The 12,523-nt window shown below is 34.9% G+C and overlaps 1 protein-coding gene across 7 annotated transcripts in view; it reads left to right on the plus strand.

Moving 5' to 3' along the window:
* Positions 1-12,523, plus strand: part of NOL4 (nucleolar protein 4) — a 449,173-nt gene that overhangs the window by 323,697 nt on the left and 112,953 nt on the right. The gene's annotated exons all lie outside the window — the stretch shown is intronic.

Consider the following 12,523-nt stretch of genomic DNA (forward strand, 5'->3'; position numbering starts at 1 on the left):
CCAGTATTCTTGCCTGGAGAATTCCATGGACAGAGGAACCTGATGGGCTTTAGTCCATGGAGTCACAAAGACTCAAACATGACTGAGCAACTTTTACTTTCACTTCTTTTATCCCTTAAGAATTCAGAGCACATGTAATTTTCATTGACTTCTCTGAATGCATACAAATATTAGAGTACATATTTTTGCATTCTTATTTCATTGACATCATTAAGACCCCAAAGGTCTTAATAGCTTAAGTAGTGAAAATCTCTATGTCATTGCACCAAACAGTCTCTATAATACATGAAGTTAAAAAACCTTATTATTATACTTTTCTATACATTTTCACTAATTCATTGTTTCCAGTGATCTCAAATCATAAGTTCTTCAGTGTTGAATATAAAAGGATATGTTTTATGAAAAGTAAATCCAAGAAGTTTGATACAGAGTACTATCTTAGTTTTTAATAGATTTTAAGAACCTTTGAGTTAGGTAGCCATTATATTAATCCTTAGACAAATATATCAAATCATTATTGATTCTGTTATGCAGCTTTGACACTCAAGTTACTTCAGTTAATTTTCTAAAGACTATTTGTTGATTGTTCCAGAAAAGAAATGTATTGCTCCAAAGTGTCCTGATCTTAAATTCAAGGGCACCTATGAGAGATTAAACAATAAAAGCAAAACGTTATGAACAAGGTGGGGTTGGCCCATACCCGAGTATCACTTGTGTTATAGATATGATTTCTCTTTTTATTTTCTGAGTTTGCATTGTTTAGAGAATCTTTCACCAGGCTGCACATGTTTAGATGTATTTTTGTAAAGCTTAAATGAAAATATTTGGAGGATAAGGTCAAAGACTTTGAATCCATTCTGCCTCATGTACCTCAAATTTTGTACCTCATTTTCAGACCATCTTCTAAGTTCTTTATTCAGATCAAGTAGCCTAGATATTTGAATTCCATAAACTCAATCTCTTGAAAAATTACCTATTAACTTGCCTTTTAATATTATTTATTTGACTGTATTTGTTTGAGAATTAATCTCATGCTATTTTTTGAGAAATTTTGCCAGGAACATTATCCACTAGGCTAGTGAATGTCCACTATAAATGATCTCATTTGGAACCCTCTTTTAGCATATAATGAAAAAAAAATGTGTTTCTTTCTACAGAAATAGAGTGCTTTTATGTTTTCTCATCATTAACTTACTAGGTTCACTTTTTTCCCTGTCAGGAAGTTTAAAGCCAAAATCTTTCTGAGTTGTCTCTTTCCCAGTTATCTGTTTGTTTAATTTGTTTTAGTGTATTTATTTCCTTGGTAGCTCTGATATCTATTTTTGGTGAGGAGAGATATAATTTTAAAACAAATGTGTATACAATCTAATTATGGAAGCACCATCATTTCAGACCATCTTCTAAGTTTTTTATTCACAGTATTTTTTATTTACATCCTATAATACCCTCCTCAGTAATTTTGCTATCTGGCCTGGTTTCACAGTTTTTTCATTAAAAAATAAGTATTAAATGTTTAGGAAATGTTTTTTAGTGAATTTGACTATTACATATCCTTTGCCTCTATTTGTCTGATGGAAGTTAATGTAGAGAGATCATAATTTTTCTTCAATTCACAACTTTTATAGCCATGAAATAGACTGTGCATAGCTATTGCAAAAGCTACAGTGACACTTGCTGTTCATTCTTTAGCAAATAGAGGTACTATGAAAAATGAATTAAAGTGCTTCTTTTTTTTTTTTTTTTAAAGTGCTTCTTTAAACTAAGCATTTGACCAGAAATATCATGAGCCCTCCATACAAGACCTTGATTAGAAACTTTATATCTGTGCAGCCATTATTATTCACAATAGTCTTTATGCATTGTGATCACAACTGTGCCGGTTTCTCTCTTTGTGACCAATTAACTTAATTGAAACTAATTAGCAAACACAGTTTGTTTGAATTCCCCACCTGCTAGTTGTACCATTTTTTGCCCTCTCTTTTATAGATGTCATCTACTATCCCCCAGGATACTTCTATAACATCTTCTAAGTTCTTTCTTCATAATATTTCTTTCTAAATTACATCCTAAAATACTTTTCTTAATAACTGATGGCTAATGTTCTATCCTCTTAGTGCTTTAACTTTCTCAATTTCAGTGAGTTTTACCTCAGTGAGTATTACCTCAGTCATTATTCGTATGGGTATCCCTTAGTCTTTCATTTCTCTCAAGCAGCCTGCACAAGCTATGTTAAAAGTTTTCACAGTCATGTAAAATGTTTTAAGTATCCTCTGCCGTCTTTACAGAGAAAGAGGTCTGGTCTTACTTGCTCTGGATCACCCTGCGGCTTCTGCTCCCTTTAACTTGACCTCCTTCGGAACATTGTCTCTGTGACCATCCCAGTGGTCATCGTTTCAGTTTTCCCCTTTTCTTATCTTCTGCCTTAAAAAACTCCCCAGATTCCAAATAGATACAGATATTGAAGTTAATGGCTTCTGTGATCTTTCTTTGAAGACTCAATGAGTCTATCTTTCTTTGCTGTGTTTCCTGAATGATTATTTTATACTCAGAAATGATACCTGTTACCTCTGCCTCCACTGATAGTCCCTTAGTGAGCTGTCATTCTCAGCACTATATTGAATTACTTCTCATGAAGATCTCATGACCACCTTTGCACCAAATCCAAAAATTGCATCCTCGACTATAAATCACCCAGTTTTCTTAAGACGTTTTTTCCTGTTTCTACTCATGTACTTTTTTCTTGATTTGGGGCACTGCTGAAGTTTCTGTGTTTGGCCATGTACTGCACATTACTGTCTCCACAGCTGCCGAGATCTGCCCCCTTATAGACTTCTCTACTGTCCGTCAAAGTGAGGGCTTCCCAGGTGGCGCTAGTGGTAAAGAATCCACCTGCCAAGCCGGAGATGCGAGTTCGATTGCTGGGTCAGGAAGCCCCCTGGAGAAGGAAATGGCAACCCAGTCCAGTATTCTTGCCTGGAGAATCCCATGGCAGGCTATAGGCCATGGAATCATGAAAGAGGTGGACGCAACTTGATAACTAAACAAAATCAGCTCTCAAAGTAGAGCCCAGTCATATACAAAGCCTTGATATTTCATTCCACATCTCAGTCAGATGCTAGACAAATGTACTGTTATATCCTCACTGATTTCTCTATATTCTCTATCACCCATAGTCTCTACCCATTCTGATCTACCTCATCTGCCAAATCACCAGCAAATTCCTCTTGACTTACCTATTTCCAGCAGTTAACCCACTGTTGTCATTCACACCAAAGTTCATAAACTTGAAATGATGTCTGACTCTCTTTATATTTATGATTTGCATCCTCTCACTGACGAACTTCTGTTTATTCTTCCTTTTCTGTCTTTCCAAAATCAGTCCCATAATTTTGAATTTTATCAGCTATAATTTTATTTCTAGCTTCTCACACATCTTGCATAATTCTTCTAACTCAACTTCCTACTTCCATCTTATACTCCTCCCCTACCCTCTATTTGCAAGCAGAGACAAAACTAGGACTTGCACCTGAAAATTCTGAAATTTGGGATCTTTTTCAAAAGTAAAGTAACGTAAAATTATGAGCAAAAAATTATATAGAAAGGTGAGTATATATCTACAATTAGAAAAAATACACAATAAATTTTTTAAAACAGAGAAATCTTGAAGACTCAAATCTTTTACTTCAGACATATCTTTAGACAATTCTCAGACACACTTATATATAAATAAACTTATATATAAATACTGATACTTTTATTTTCATTTGCTTTCTCATTTCTACCTGTAATACTTACAACATCCAGAAACTTTTCCATCCAGTTGAAGAACCCTGGGGCCTGTACTTTATTGGCTTTACAATAAATTTGCCTTTGCTCCTGGAGTAGTCTTCCTCAATTTTGGCTTTGATACTGTTGAATTTTTATCATCTCAGGAAAAATTCTAAATTTCTTATTACAGTGTTAGTATATGGCCTTTTGAAACTGAGAGACCTAAGTTGAATTCCTGTACAATTTTATGTGATGTTTCTGAGTCTCCACTTTTTTTTAAAGGAGAAGGCTGTTGGGGTATTACGTTGTATAATGTAAATAAAATGATCAGCATTTTACTAATAATAATTAATGATAATCTGGCCCCTTTCTACCCTTTCTTCTGATATGCTCTGTTATTTCCTTTAATGTCTAGATCAGGGATCCCCAACCTCCAGGATCTAATCCCTGATGATCTTAGGTAGAGCTGATGTAATAATAATAGAAATAGCATGCACAATAAATATAATGCACTTGAATCATCTTGAAACCGTCCACCCTCTACCTCCCCTGTCCATAGAAAAATTGTCTTCCATGAAACTGATCCCTGGTGCTAGAAAGTGTGGGGACCACTGGTGTAGGTCATCACAGGGAACTGCAACTCTTTCTCTCACTGTGTGCTCTCTTGGTCCACTGATTTGTCCTGACTCAGGGTTCATGGGTACTATTCTCTTTATTTACTGAATGTGTTTTATTTACTAAATATGTACTAAATACATTACTAAAATGTATTTTATCTACTAAAATTGAAGAGTAACTAAAGTATAAAGAATACAGCCATCATAGCTTTCAGATTTACTCATCAATAGATCCTTTAGTTTAAGTATTATCTTGACCTGAGACTCATGGAATATCCCTCATACACTCCACTCACCTTCCATCTACAAATACATACAAATCCTGAGTTATTTTTAAAAAATTACAATTTTTAAATACCTCTAAAAGCTCAGAAGAAAGAAAAGGAATTCTCAGGGCTTGAAATTAATAGAAAACTCTCAGCCAGAGTTGTAAGCCCTTAATTTGATAGGGTAAAAGACTAGGGAGATAGAAAAAGTGACTTTAAGCCCAGACAGATTAGGGCTGGGGTTTGAATGCCAACTCAAGTTCAGGACATGTGGATTTCGATTTGTTACTAGGCAGGAACATGAACTGAAAACTGTATATAAAGCTGGGACCCTGAAAGGACTGCCGTCTCATTAAAGGAGAATTACAAACATCAAACGATAGCTTCAAAACTGAAAAGAAAGTGAAGTTGCTCAGTCGTGTCCGACTCTTTGCGACTCCATGGACTGTAGCCCACCAGGCTCCTCCATCCATGGCATTTTGTAGGCAAGAGATCGAACCTGGGTCTCCCGCATTGTGGGCAGATGCTTTACTGTCAAGGCCACCAGGGAATCCCATTTCAAAAACTGAAATGATGGGCATTATAAATATTGAAACTAGAGCCTTATTATATGGGTTAAGCAGCAGATAAGATGATTCAGCCAAAGAGAAAACCAATAAACTGGAACACAGAACTATGGAAATTAATCACAGAAAGGAAAAAAGAGAAGGAGAATTTGAAAGAGGAGTTTACCTGGGGACTAGAATGATATAGATCTGGTAGACATTCCAAAGGAGAAATTAGAATGAGTGCAACATTAAAACAAATAAGGAGGAAGAATTTTTCAAAATTTACTAGGCCATGAATACTGAGAAGAGAGAAATAGACCAGTTCTGGGCGGCACAAATAAAAACAGTCACACCTGTGTGTGTCAAGGCAAAACTGCAGGAGACCCAAGAAATTCTTAAATGTCACCAGCAAAAAACAAGAAATTATCTAAAATAGTATAACACACTGAACATAATACTGCTGCTGCCGTTGCTAAGTCGCTTCAGTCGTGTCCGACCCTGTGCGACCCCATAGACGGCAGCCCACCAGGCTCTGCTGTCCCTGGGGTTCTCCAGGCAAGAACGCTGGAGTGGGTTGCCATTTCCTTCTCCAACTGAACATAATACTTGCCCTCAAAATAGATGTCAGATGACAATCTTCAAAATACTAAGAAAAAAAAGTCTTCAATTTTTTAGAGAAGCTACATTTTAATCTACAAATCAACACCCAACTAAACTCTACTTCCCAAATGAGGAAGACAGACACTGCAGACAACTACTGAAATTACAATACCACTCACAAGCTGTCTCTGGATGACCTAAAATGCACTCAAGAAAAAGGAGATGACCCAGGATGAGACACTGAAAACTTAGCAGTAAGCAAATCTGAAGAAAAGCTCCCTGATTTTAGTCACTGGATCTTGGTTCTTAGCCATGTTTTATCAGCTGTTACTTGTGGAATTTGTCTCGCTTGTGCTTCAGAAACAAATAGCACTTATATGTGAAAACCAACAACATCTGAAATAACATATGAAAACTCCTGCACAGTTTGTTACCTGGTCTCTGAGGAACATGATAAATGCAGTCTAATCTGAAATTGCATTTCACTGCTCCCTTTTCTAGGAAACCCTTGCTGTCTCAATCTGTGAACTCCCAAGGGAACTAAATCCAATGTTTTTTATCTGTTGAATCCTCACTTTTGGCTAAGAGCAGCTTTAAATCTCTCTTTCTTTCATGTGCAAATTGTACTTTGTGGTACTTTTGTAGTTTTATTTTATCCTGTCTCATATTCCTGTTATTTATATATGGGCCTTAGCTCCCTAATAAGAAGTTACGTTCCTTGACTACTCTGCTTCTTAACTTGTTCATCTCTGTATCATCCACTGTGTTCTATAGTATAATTAGTTGCTTGTGAAAGCTGCTCAGTCTGTTGAATTCAGTTGAGTTAAAATTGTTGAATGAAGGATGAGTGGATGAATGGACATTCACCATGTGCTACTTTGTGGTAGAAATCAGTTGGGAGATAAGCTAATGCTTATTGTGTACGCTGTCTTTCCCAGTATTCTGCAACTGGCATTTCAATTTTAAAAACTACTGATAACTGATAACAAAATATTTAGCGGGATTAGTTTCCTGAAGAAGGCAGTCATATAACATTTGATTTTAATTCTCTTTTTAGTTCTTGAAACACTATTTACAAAATATTTTTATCTATTTGGCAATTAGTGTGAATAGGTAGTGATATTAATTGTATGAATAGAATTTATATATAGTTTTAGGTTTCACAAATTAGGAAAAAAGATGCCATGATCCACAGTAACTATAGTATGTATGTTATACCCTATATGCTAAACATTGTACTAACTTAAGTGAACTCTATGATAATAGAGACAGTATTGATTTTGTTTATCTCCATATATTTGGACTTGGCATAGTACCTGAAATATAGAAAGTGCTCATGAAGTATATTTGTTCAATAAGCTAGTAAAGATATCAGCGACTTTATGTGCCTTACTTCATGGAATTCTAACTACTTCTCCCTGACACAGAGATTATTTTTCCTATTCATAACTTACTGACTGAATTTTGCCATTCATAAAGATAAAATAATGATACTTGGCAGAATGAATGAGGCTCACAGAGATGAAATAGCAAAAGTGATCAGGCTGATTGCAAGGAGGTGATTACATCGTAATCCAGGTCTGACTGGCATAGTTGCTAAACTTTACTTTAGTCCATTGATGTCCATAGGTGAAGCTACCTGTTCAGAAGAAGGGACACCTTGGGCGCTGCAACTTTTTACACTGTAACAGTTACGTGTTGAGGCATGAGTATACCGTTTTGGGATGATAGGATATGCATGTCATTCAAGCTGCGGAATTGTCAAATTATGTATTTTATAAAGTAACAAGATTGGAAGATATAATCTTAATTTAGGATGTAACCTACCTACACTCTGACTACGGAATCACTTGCTTTAATTATTTTGAAAAAACTCATTCACTTAAAATCTCTGGTGGATATCTCAGCTGCTCTCAATCCAGCTTGTCTAATACTTGATTAAGCTCTATTTAAACACTGGAATGGAGCGCATTGCCACAGTCTCCCATGAACATAAGCTTATATTCTTGATTTCTTTTTACTTTTTTATAACTTCCAAAAAAAAATCCTACCACATCCTAAGGGTACAGCAGAAGTTCAGAGAATTCTAACATTGTTTCAGTTTCAAGACTAAAAAATGGTGTGTGGCAGGTTTTACATGCATAAAGGAGGAAATACACACTTACTTTGTGCTAACAGCAATCACATCTTAAGTCCCCAATTAAAATGTGACTTTTTAAACTCCAAAAGCCCCATGTGACTGTTTAGCCATCTGTTTAATGAAACAGCCACTACGGATTTGGGCATAAATAATTATTGCAGTAAGGACAGTGCTGAGGATAGTTCAAGTCATCCCAGTTGAGCATGACAGTTAATTATGAAGAGATAATTAGTGTGGGCTAGTTAGCATCATCTCATATCCAGGAAAGAAGTAGGTAACAAATCTCTGTCTCAGTATAGATCATATAGAGTGTGTGATTATATACATTCTTGAATCATTTTTAAATTTTCTAAAATATACACAAAATAGTAGATTTACTGAGCTATATTCAGTCACAAGGAGAAGTATTATTTTGCATAAATTATCTACTGATAATATTTATCCTTTGCATTTGATTTTTCATTGAAATATTATTATTTCAAGTTATTACAATGAAAGCTTGTGTGTCTTACTGGTGTTAGAAGGAATCTTCTGCATTTATCCCTGGTGGAACCCATGACTACAGCCCTTAATGTACTGCCAGGAAAATACTGAAGAGGTGATTTTAGAATAAGCTCTCTACAATTAAATGTAGCAAAGGAAAGGAGAGTTCCCATAAAGATGGTTCTAAGAACTCATACTAAATAATAGTTTCAAATTTCTCTCTTAACACTCTTTTATGAGGAACAACATTGATTAATTTCCTTCTCACTGTCTTGGTCTAAGTACTTTTGAGTTGTAAAATAGATATTAGCTACATTATGGAGGAAAAATCAGCAAAATTCTTTCATATTTAGTAAAGTATAGCTGGGTACAGCATAACTGAACTCTGTGTATTGATCAGCATCAGCATTCATTACTAGCTCATCAGTATTAGAACCAAGGGGATGTTTACCAGGATTGCCTTACAGGAAAAAAAGAACAAAAAAAAGAATTTCTCTGCCTGGCTCCTCATTCTCATTTTGAGCATGAAACTAAGCTTTATTACGTTTCATGTACAGTAATTTCTTGAAACTTCTGTTTGCTCCAAAATGAAAATCTTGTGAATTTAGATTGCTTCAGTTTACAATTTGTGACTGAATTAAGATGCATTTTATCATGCTATTAATGAAGAAGTGTTTTTAAAAATTAATAGGAAAATGTTTTATGAGGATTTTGACCACTCAAAGGACTTCAAGAAGGTCCTAATATATTCTTTGTTTCAGTACCAGATTGAGTTAGCTGTACATGGATTTCGCTATAAGAATGTGTAGTGTTTAAGAGCTCTAGTTTTCTTTAAGCTCATTGAGGCCTTAGTTTTAAAATGAGAATAAGCTTTACTAGGGAATATTATTCCAAATGTATCATCAGAATTACATGTTAGTGCTTCTACATCATAGCTGTGTGATCTTGGGAAAATTATATAGGGATTTAATTTGGTTTTCTTTAAAAGAGTGATGTAAGTAGTATATTTTTTCCTCAAGTGTTGTTAGGAAGAAATAAGATAATGAACCTAAGATTCTTGTGTTAATGCCTCCACACCTAAGCACTCAATATGAGTCAGGTATTATTAATATTTATCTTAAAATTAATTAGAATGAACAGGATTGGTGGTGTTCTTGGAGACACATATTTTGTCTTTAGTTAGGATATTGTAAACACCTTGATAAACACATATATATCTATTAAACTGTAACAGAGATTTTATTCATTCATTCTGCCCTTCTCCCATGAGCTTATCAGTTATAATTGTAAACAGATGCCTAAAGAACTATTTTTAGTATGCTTATTTTTAGTTGAGCCAAGAGTTTATATGTAAGCATTTCTCCTAAAATATTTTATATTAATAATGAATTATGTAAAAGTACTAAGTAGACAACAGAATTTAGGAGAGTGGGAGAGATGAGAATTGCAGTACATAAAACCTGGATTCTATTTCTAGTTCAGAATTAGGCAGAAAAGTTTCTTCAAACTTTAAAGAAGCTTGCATTCAATGATCACCATGGCCATTTACAGTTATCAGATTATGATTCTACAGTAAACTCAGAGCAACTAATTTCAAAATTATATTGTTTAACCTCTGGCCATGTCTTATCACAGATCTTGGCTTCTACTCATTACTTCCTCTTAATAGGAAAGAGTACATGCTTGCTTTATCTTGCAGTTAACTTTTTCCCCAAAATCTTGAAATGAAAGGTTACCCAGTGACCTTAAAAAATATCTCGTCCTACTCAACCAGGACATTATTCTAGTTTCTGAGAAAACCAAATAAATGTATCTGGGAAAAATCCAACTCTATCATTTTCTCCAGTAAGGAAGCTATATAAATTACTATACACAATAACTTACACTGTTCTAGTAAAAGTCATTTCCCATTTTAAATATTAAAAAAATAGAATTTGAGAGGAAATTCTACCAACTAATTTTACTTCAAAAGATGTTTTACCTTGTGTCCTCTCTTTTCTACAAACTTTTATTTATTTAAGGGATGTATGTATTTATTACTACAATTTAATCTGCTTAATGAAGCTTCATAGTGTTATATGGGCTTCCCTGGTGGCTGAGACAGTAAAGAATCTGCCTGCAATGCGGGATACCTGGATTTGATCCCTGGGTTGGGAAGATCCCCTGGAGGAGGGCATGGCAACCCACTCCAGTATTCTTGCCTAGAGAATCCCCATGGACTGAGAAGCCTGGCAGGCTACAGTGCATGGGGTCGCAAAGAGTCAGACACAACTGAGCAACTAAGCATAGCACATAGCATTATATATTCCTAATTTTGAATAGAAATACCAGGTAAAAAGAATAAGTGAAATGGATGAAGAACTTTCACAGAGACTGCTGATATTGTGCTTTGCTTTCGTTAATTCAGTGTTTAGAACCAAACGAAGTGTCTAAGGATGTAGTTTATAAAGGTATGAACTTTCACTTCTAGTATTTGAATAATGCTAGCTACAGTCAAATAAATGATTTTTTTTAAAAATAAGAGAATGTTCTTATTCCCATTTTTCCTATGACCTCTTTGCCTCAAAACATAATTCATTTGATAAGGACAACATTGTATATCCATTTCCCATGAAGTTTAGAGTATAATTTTGAACCACACTATGGCCGTCATTTAATGAAACACTGATTTTTGTAGCTGAATATATTTTCAGTTCTGAGCTAGACTTTCTTACCCATATTTAGCAAAGTGCAGAATAAAATGAAACAATATTCATTTTTAAATTACATATATATCCTTCATGACAGTTTAAAAATTTTAAACGTTTGGCCCTCTCTAGTCCCAATACAGAATCCTGGCTTTGTAATTTCCCTGTCAAAATATTTTTGCTGCTTTCTTCCTGCTACCTATGGGGCCTCTTTCTTTTCTTTCTGTTGGAAAAATCACATCCCGAGGATCCTAACGCTTTACTATCAGAGTTGTCCAGCCAGTGTTTCCAACATCTCACAGGGTTAGCAAGTGGACACTGTACCCCATACCTTTCCTACCTTTTGCCTGCAGAGGCCACTTTGGAGTTGGAAGCCTGGGGAAGTTGGCTGAGGTAGCAGCAGAAATTTCTTCCTAGTTCAAGCAAGGTCAAAGCCTGGTCTCTTTCTGCACTGAACAAATGCTACTGAGGAGTATCCATTAAAGCACCGTGGGTCTGAATTTAGCTGTTGTAGAATATTGTTTGAGATAGAAGTGCTGTGGTTCAGTTTGCTAAAGCACATGAGACATGCCAGAGTTAGCAAAATGAATCAAGTCCAATAAAGGCATGCTCACGTTCATTTACCAAAATAGTTGAAAGGTCCCTATGAGTTTGGTGGCTTCTAATAAATATGTGTGGTATCCACATGTAATTTGGATGGAGGCTTTGAAAACCTGAGATAGCATGCCATTACATATGCTAGTTTCCTAAAAGACTCTTTTTTTGTGTAATTTCATATTTCGCTGTCTCACTTGACTCAATTTTTCTGTATTGGTATCTTCTTATCTACCATTTGCTTGTCTTACTTTTTAAAAAAATATTCAGTGTCATTAAGTACTTCATCTTTCAGTTAGATAATTTTGCACGTAATTATGGGAAAAATGGAAAACTTTTCAGATTATTGTGGATAATATGGAAAATCACGAACAATTTGTACCTAATTAGGAATTTAGGGGTTTAGTGAATTTCCATGAGCTACACAGAAGATGGATTTCCAACATGTACCCATTAGATTATTGATATTAACACATTATTTTATAAATAAAACATGTAGGCACATACTCATCTCACGTCTAGAACACTGAATTTTTGTTATATAAAAATTGTTCTAGGCCTGAGTTCTCAGTTTGTTTTTAAGCTAAAGTAAGCTTTTTCTAAAAGGATTTTATTTGCATCAATTATGTCACAACTTAGCCTATAAATAGTCATAATATTTCATGTTAAGATGGTTTGACATGGTCAGAGTGTCTGTCAGTTTTTCCAACTGTTTCAGCCCTGTCACTTGTTTTGTTTTGTTGTGCATTGTCTTAGGTTATAAAAGGAATAAAGGACTCATTTTCTTTACAAAACCCAGTCAGAAATTTCCCACTGCCTA

Source organism: Cervus canadensis, chromosome 23 (genome assembly GCF_019320065.1).
Source record: "Cervus canadensis isolate Bull #8, Minnesota chromosome 23, ASM1932006v1, whole genome shotgun sequence".
Lineage (NCBI taxonomy): Eukaryota > Metazoa > Chordata > Mammalia > Artiodactyla > Cervidae > Cervus > Cervus canadensis.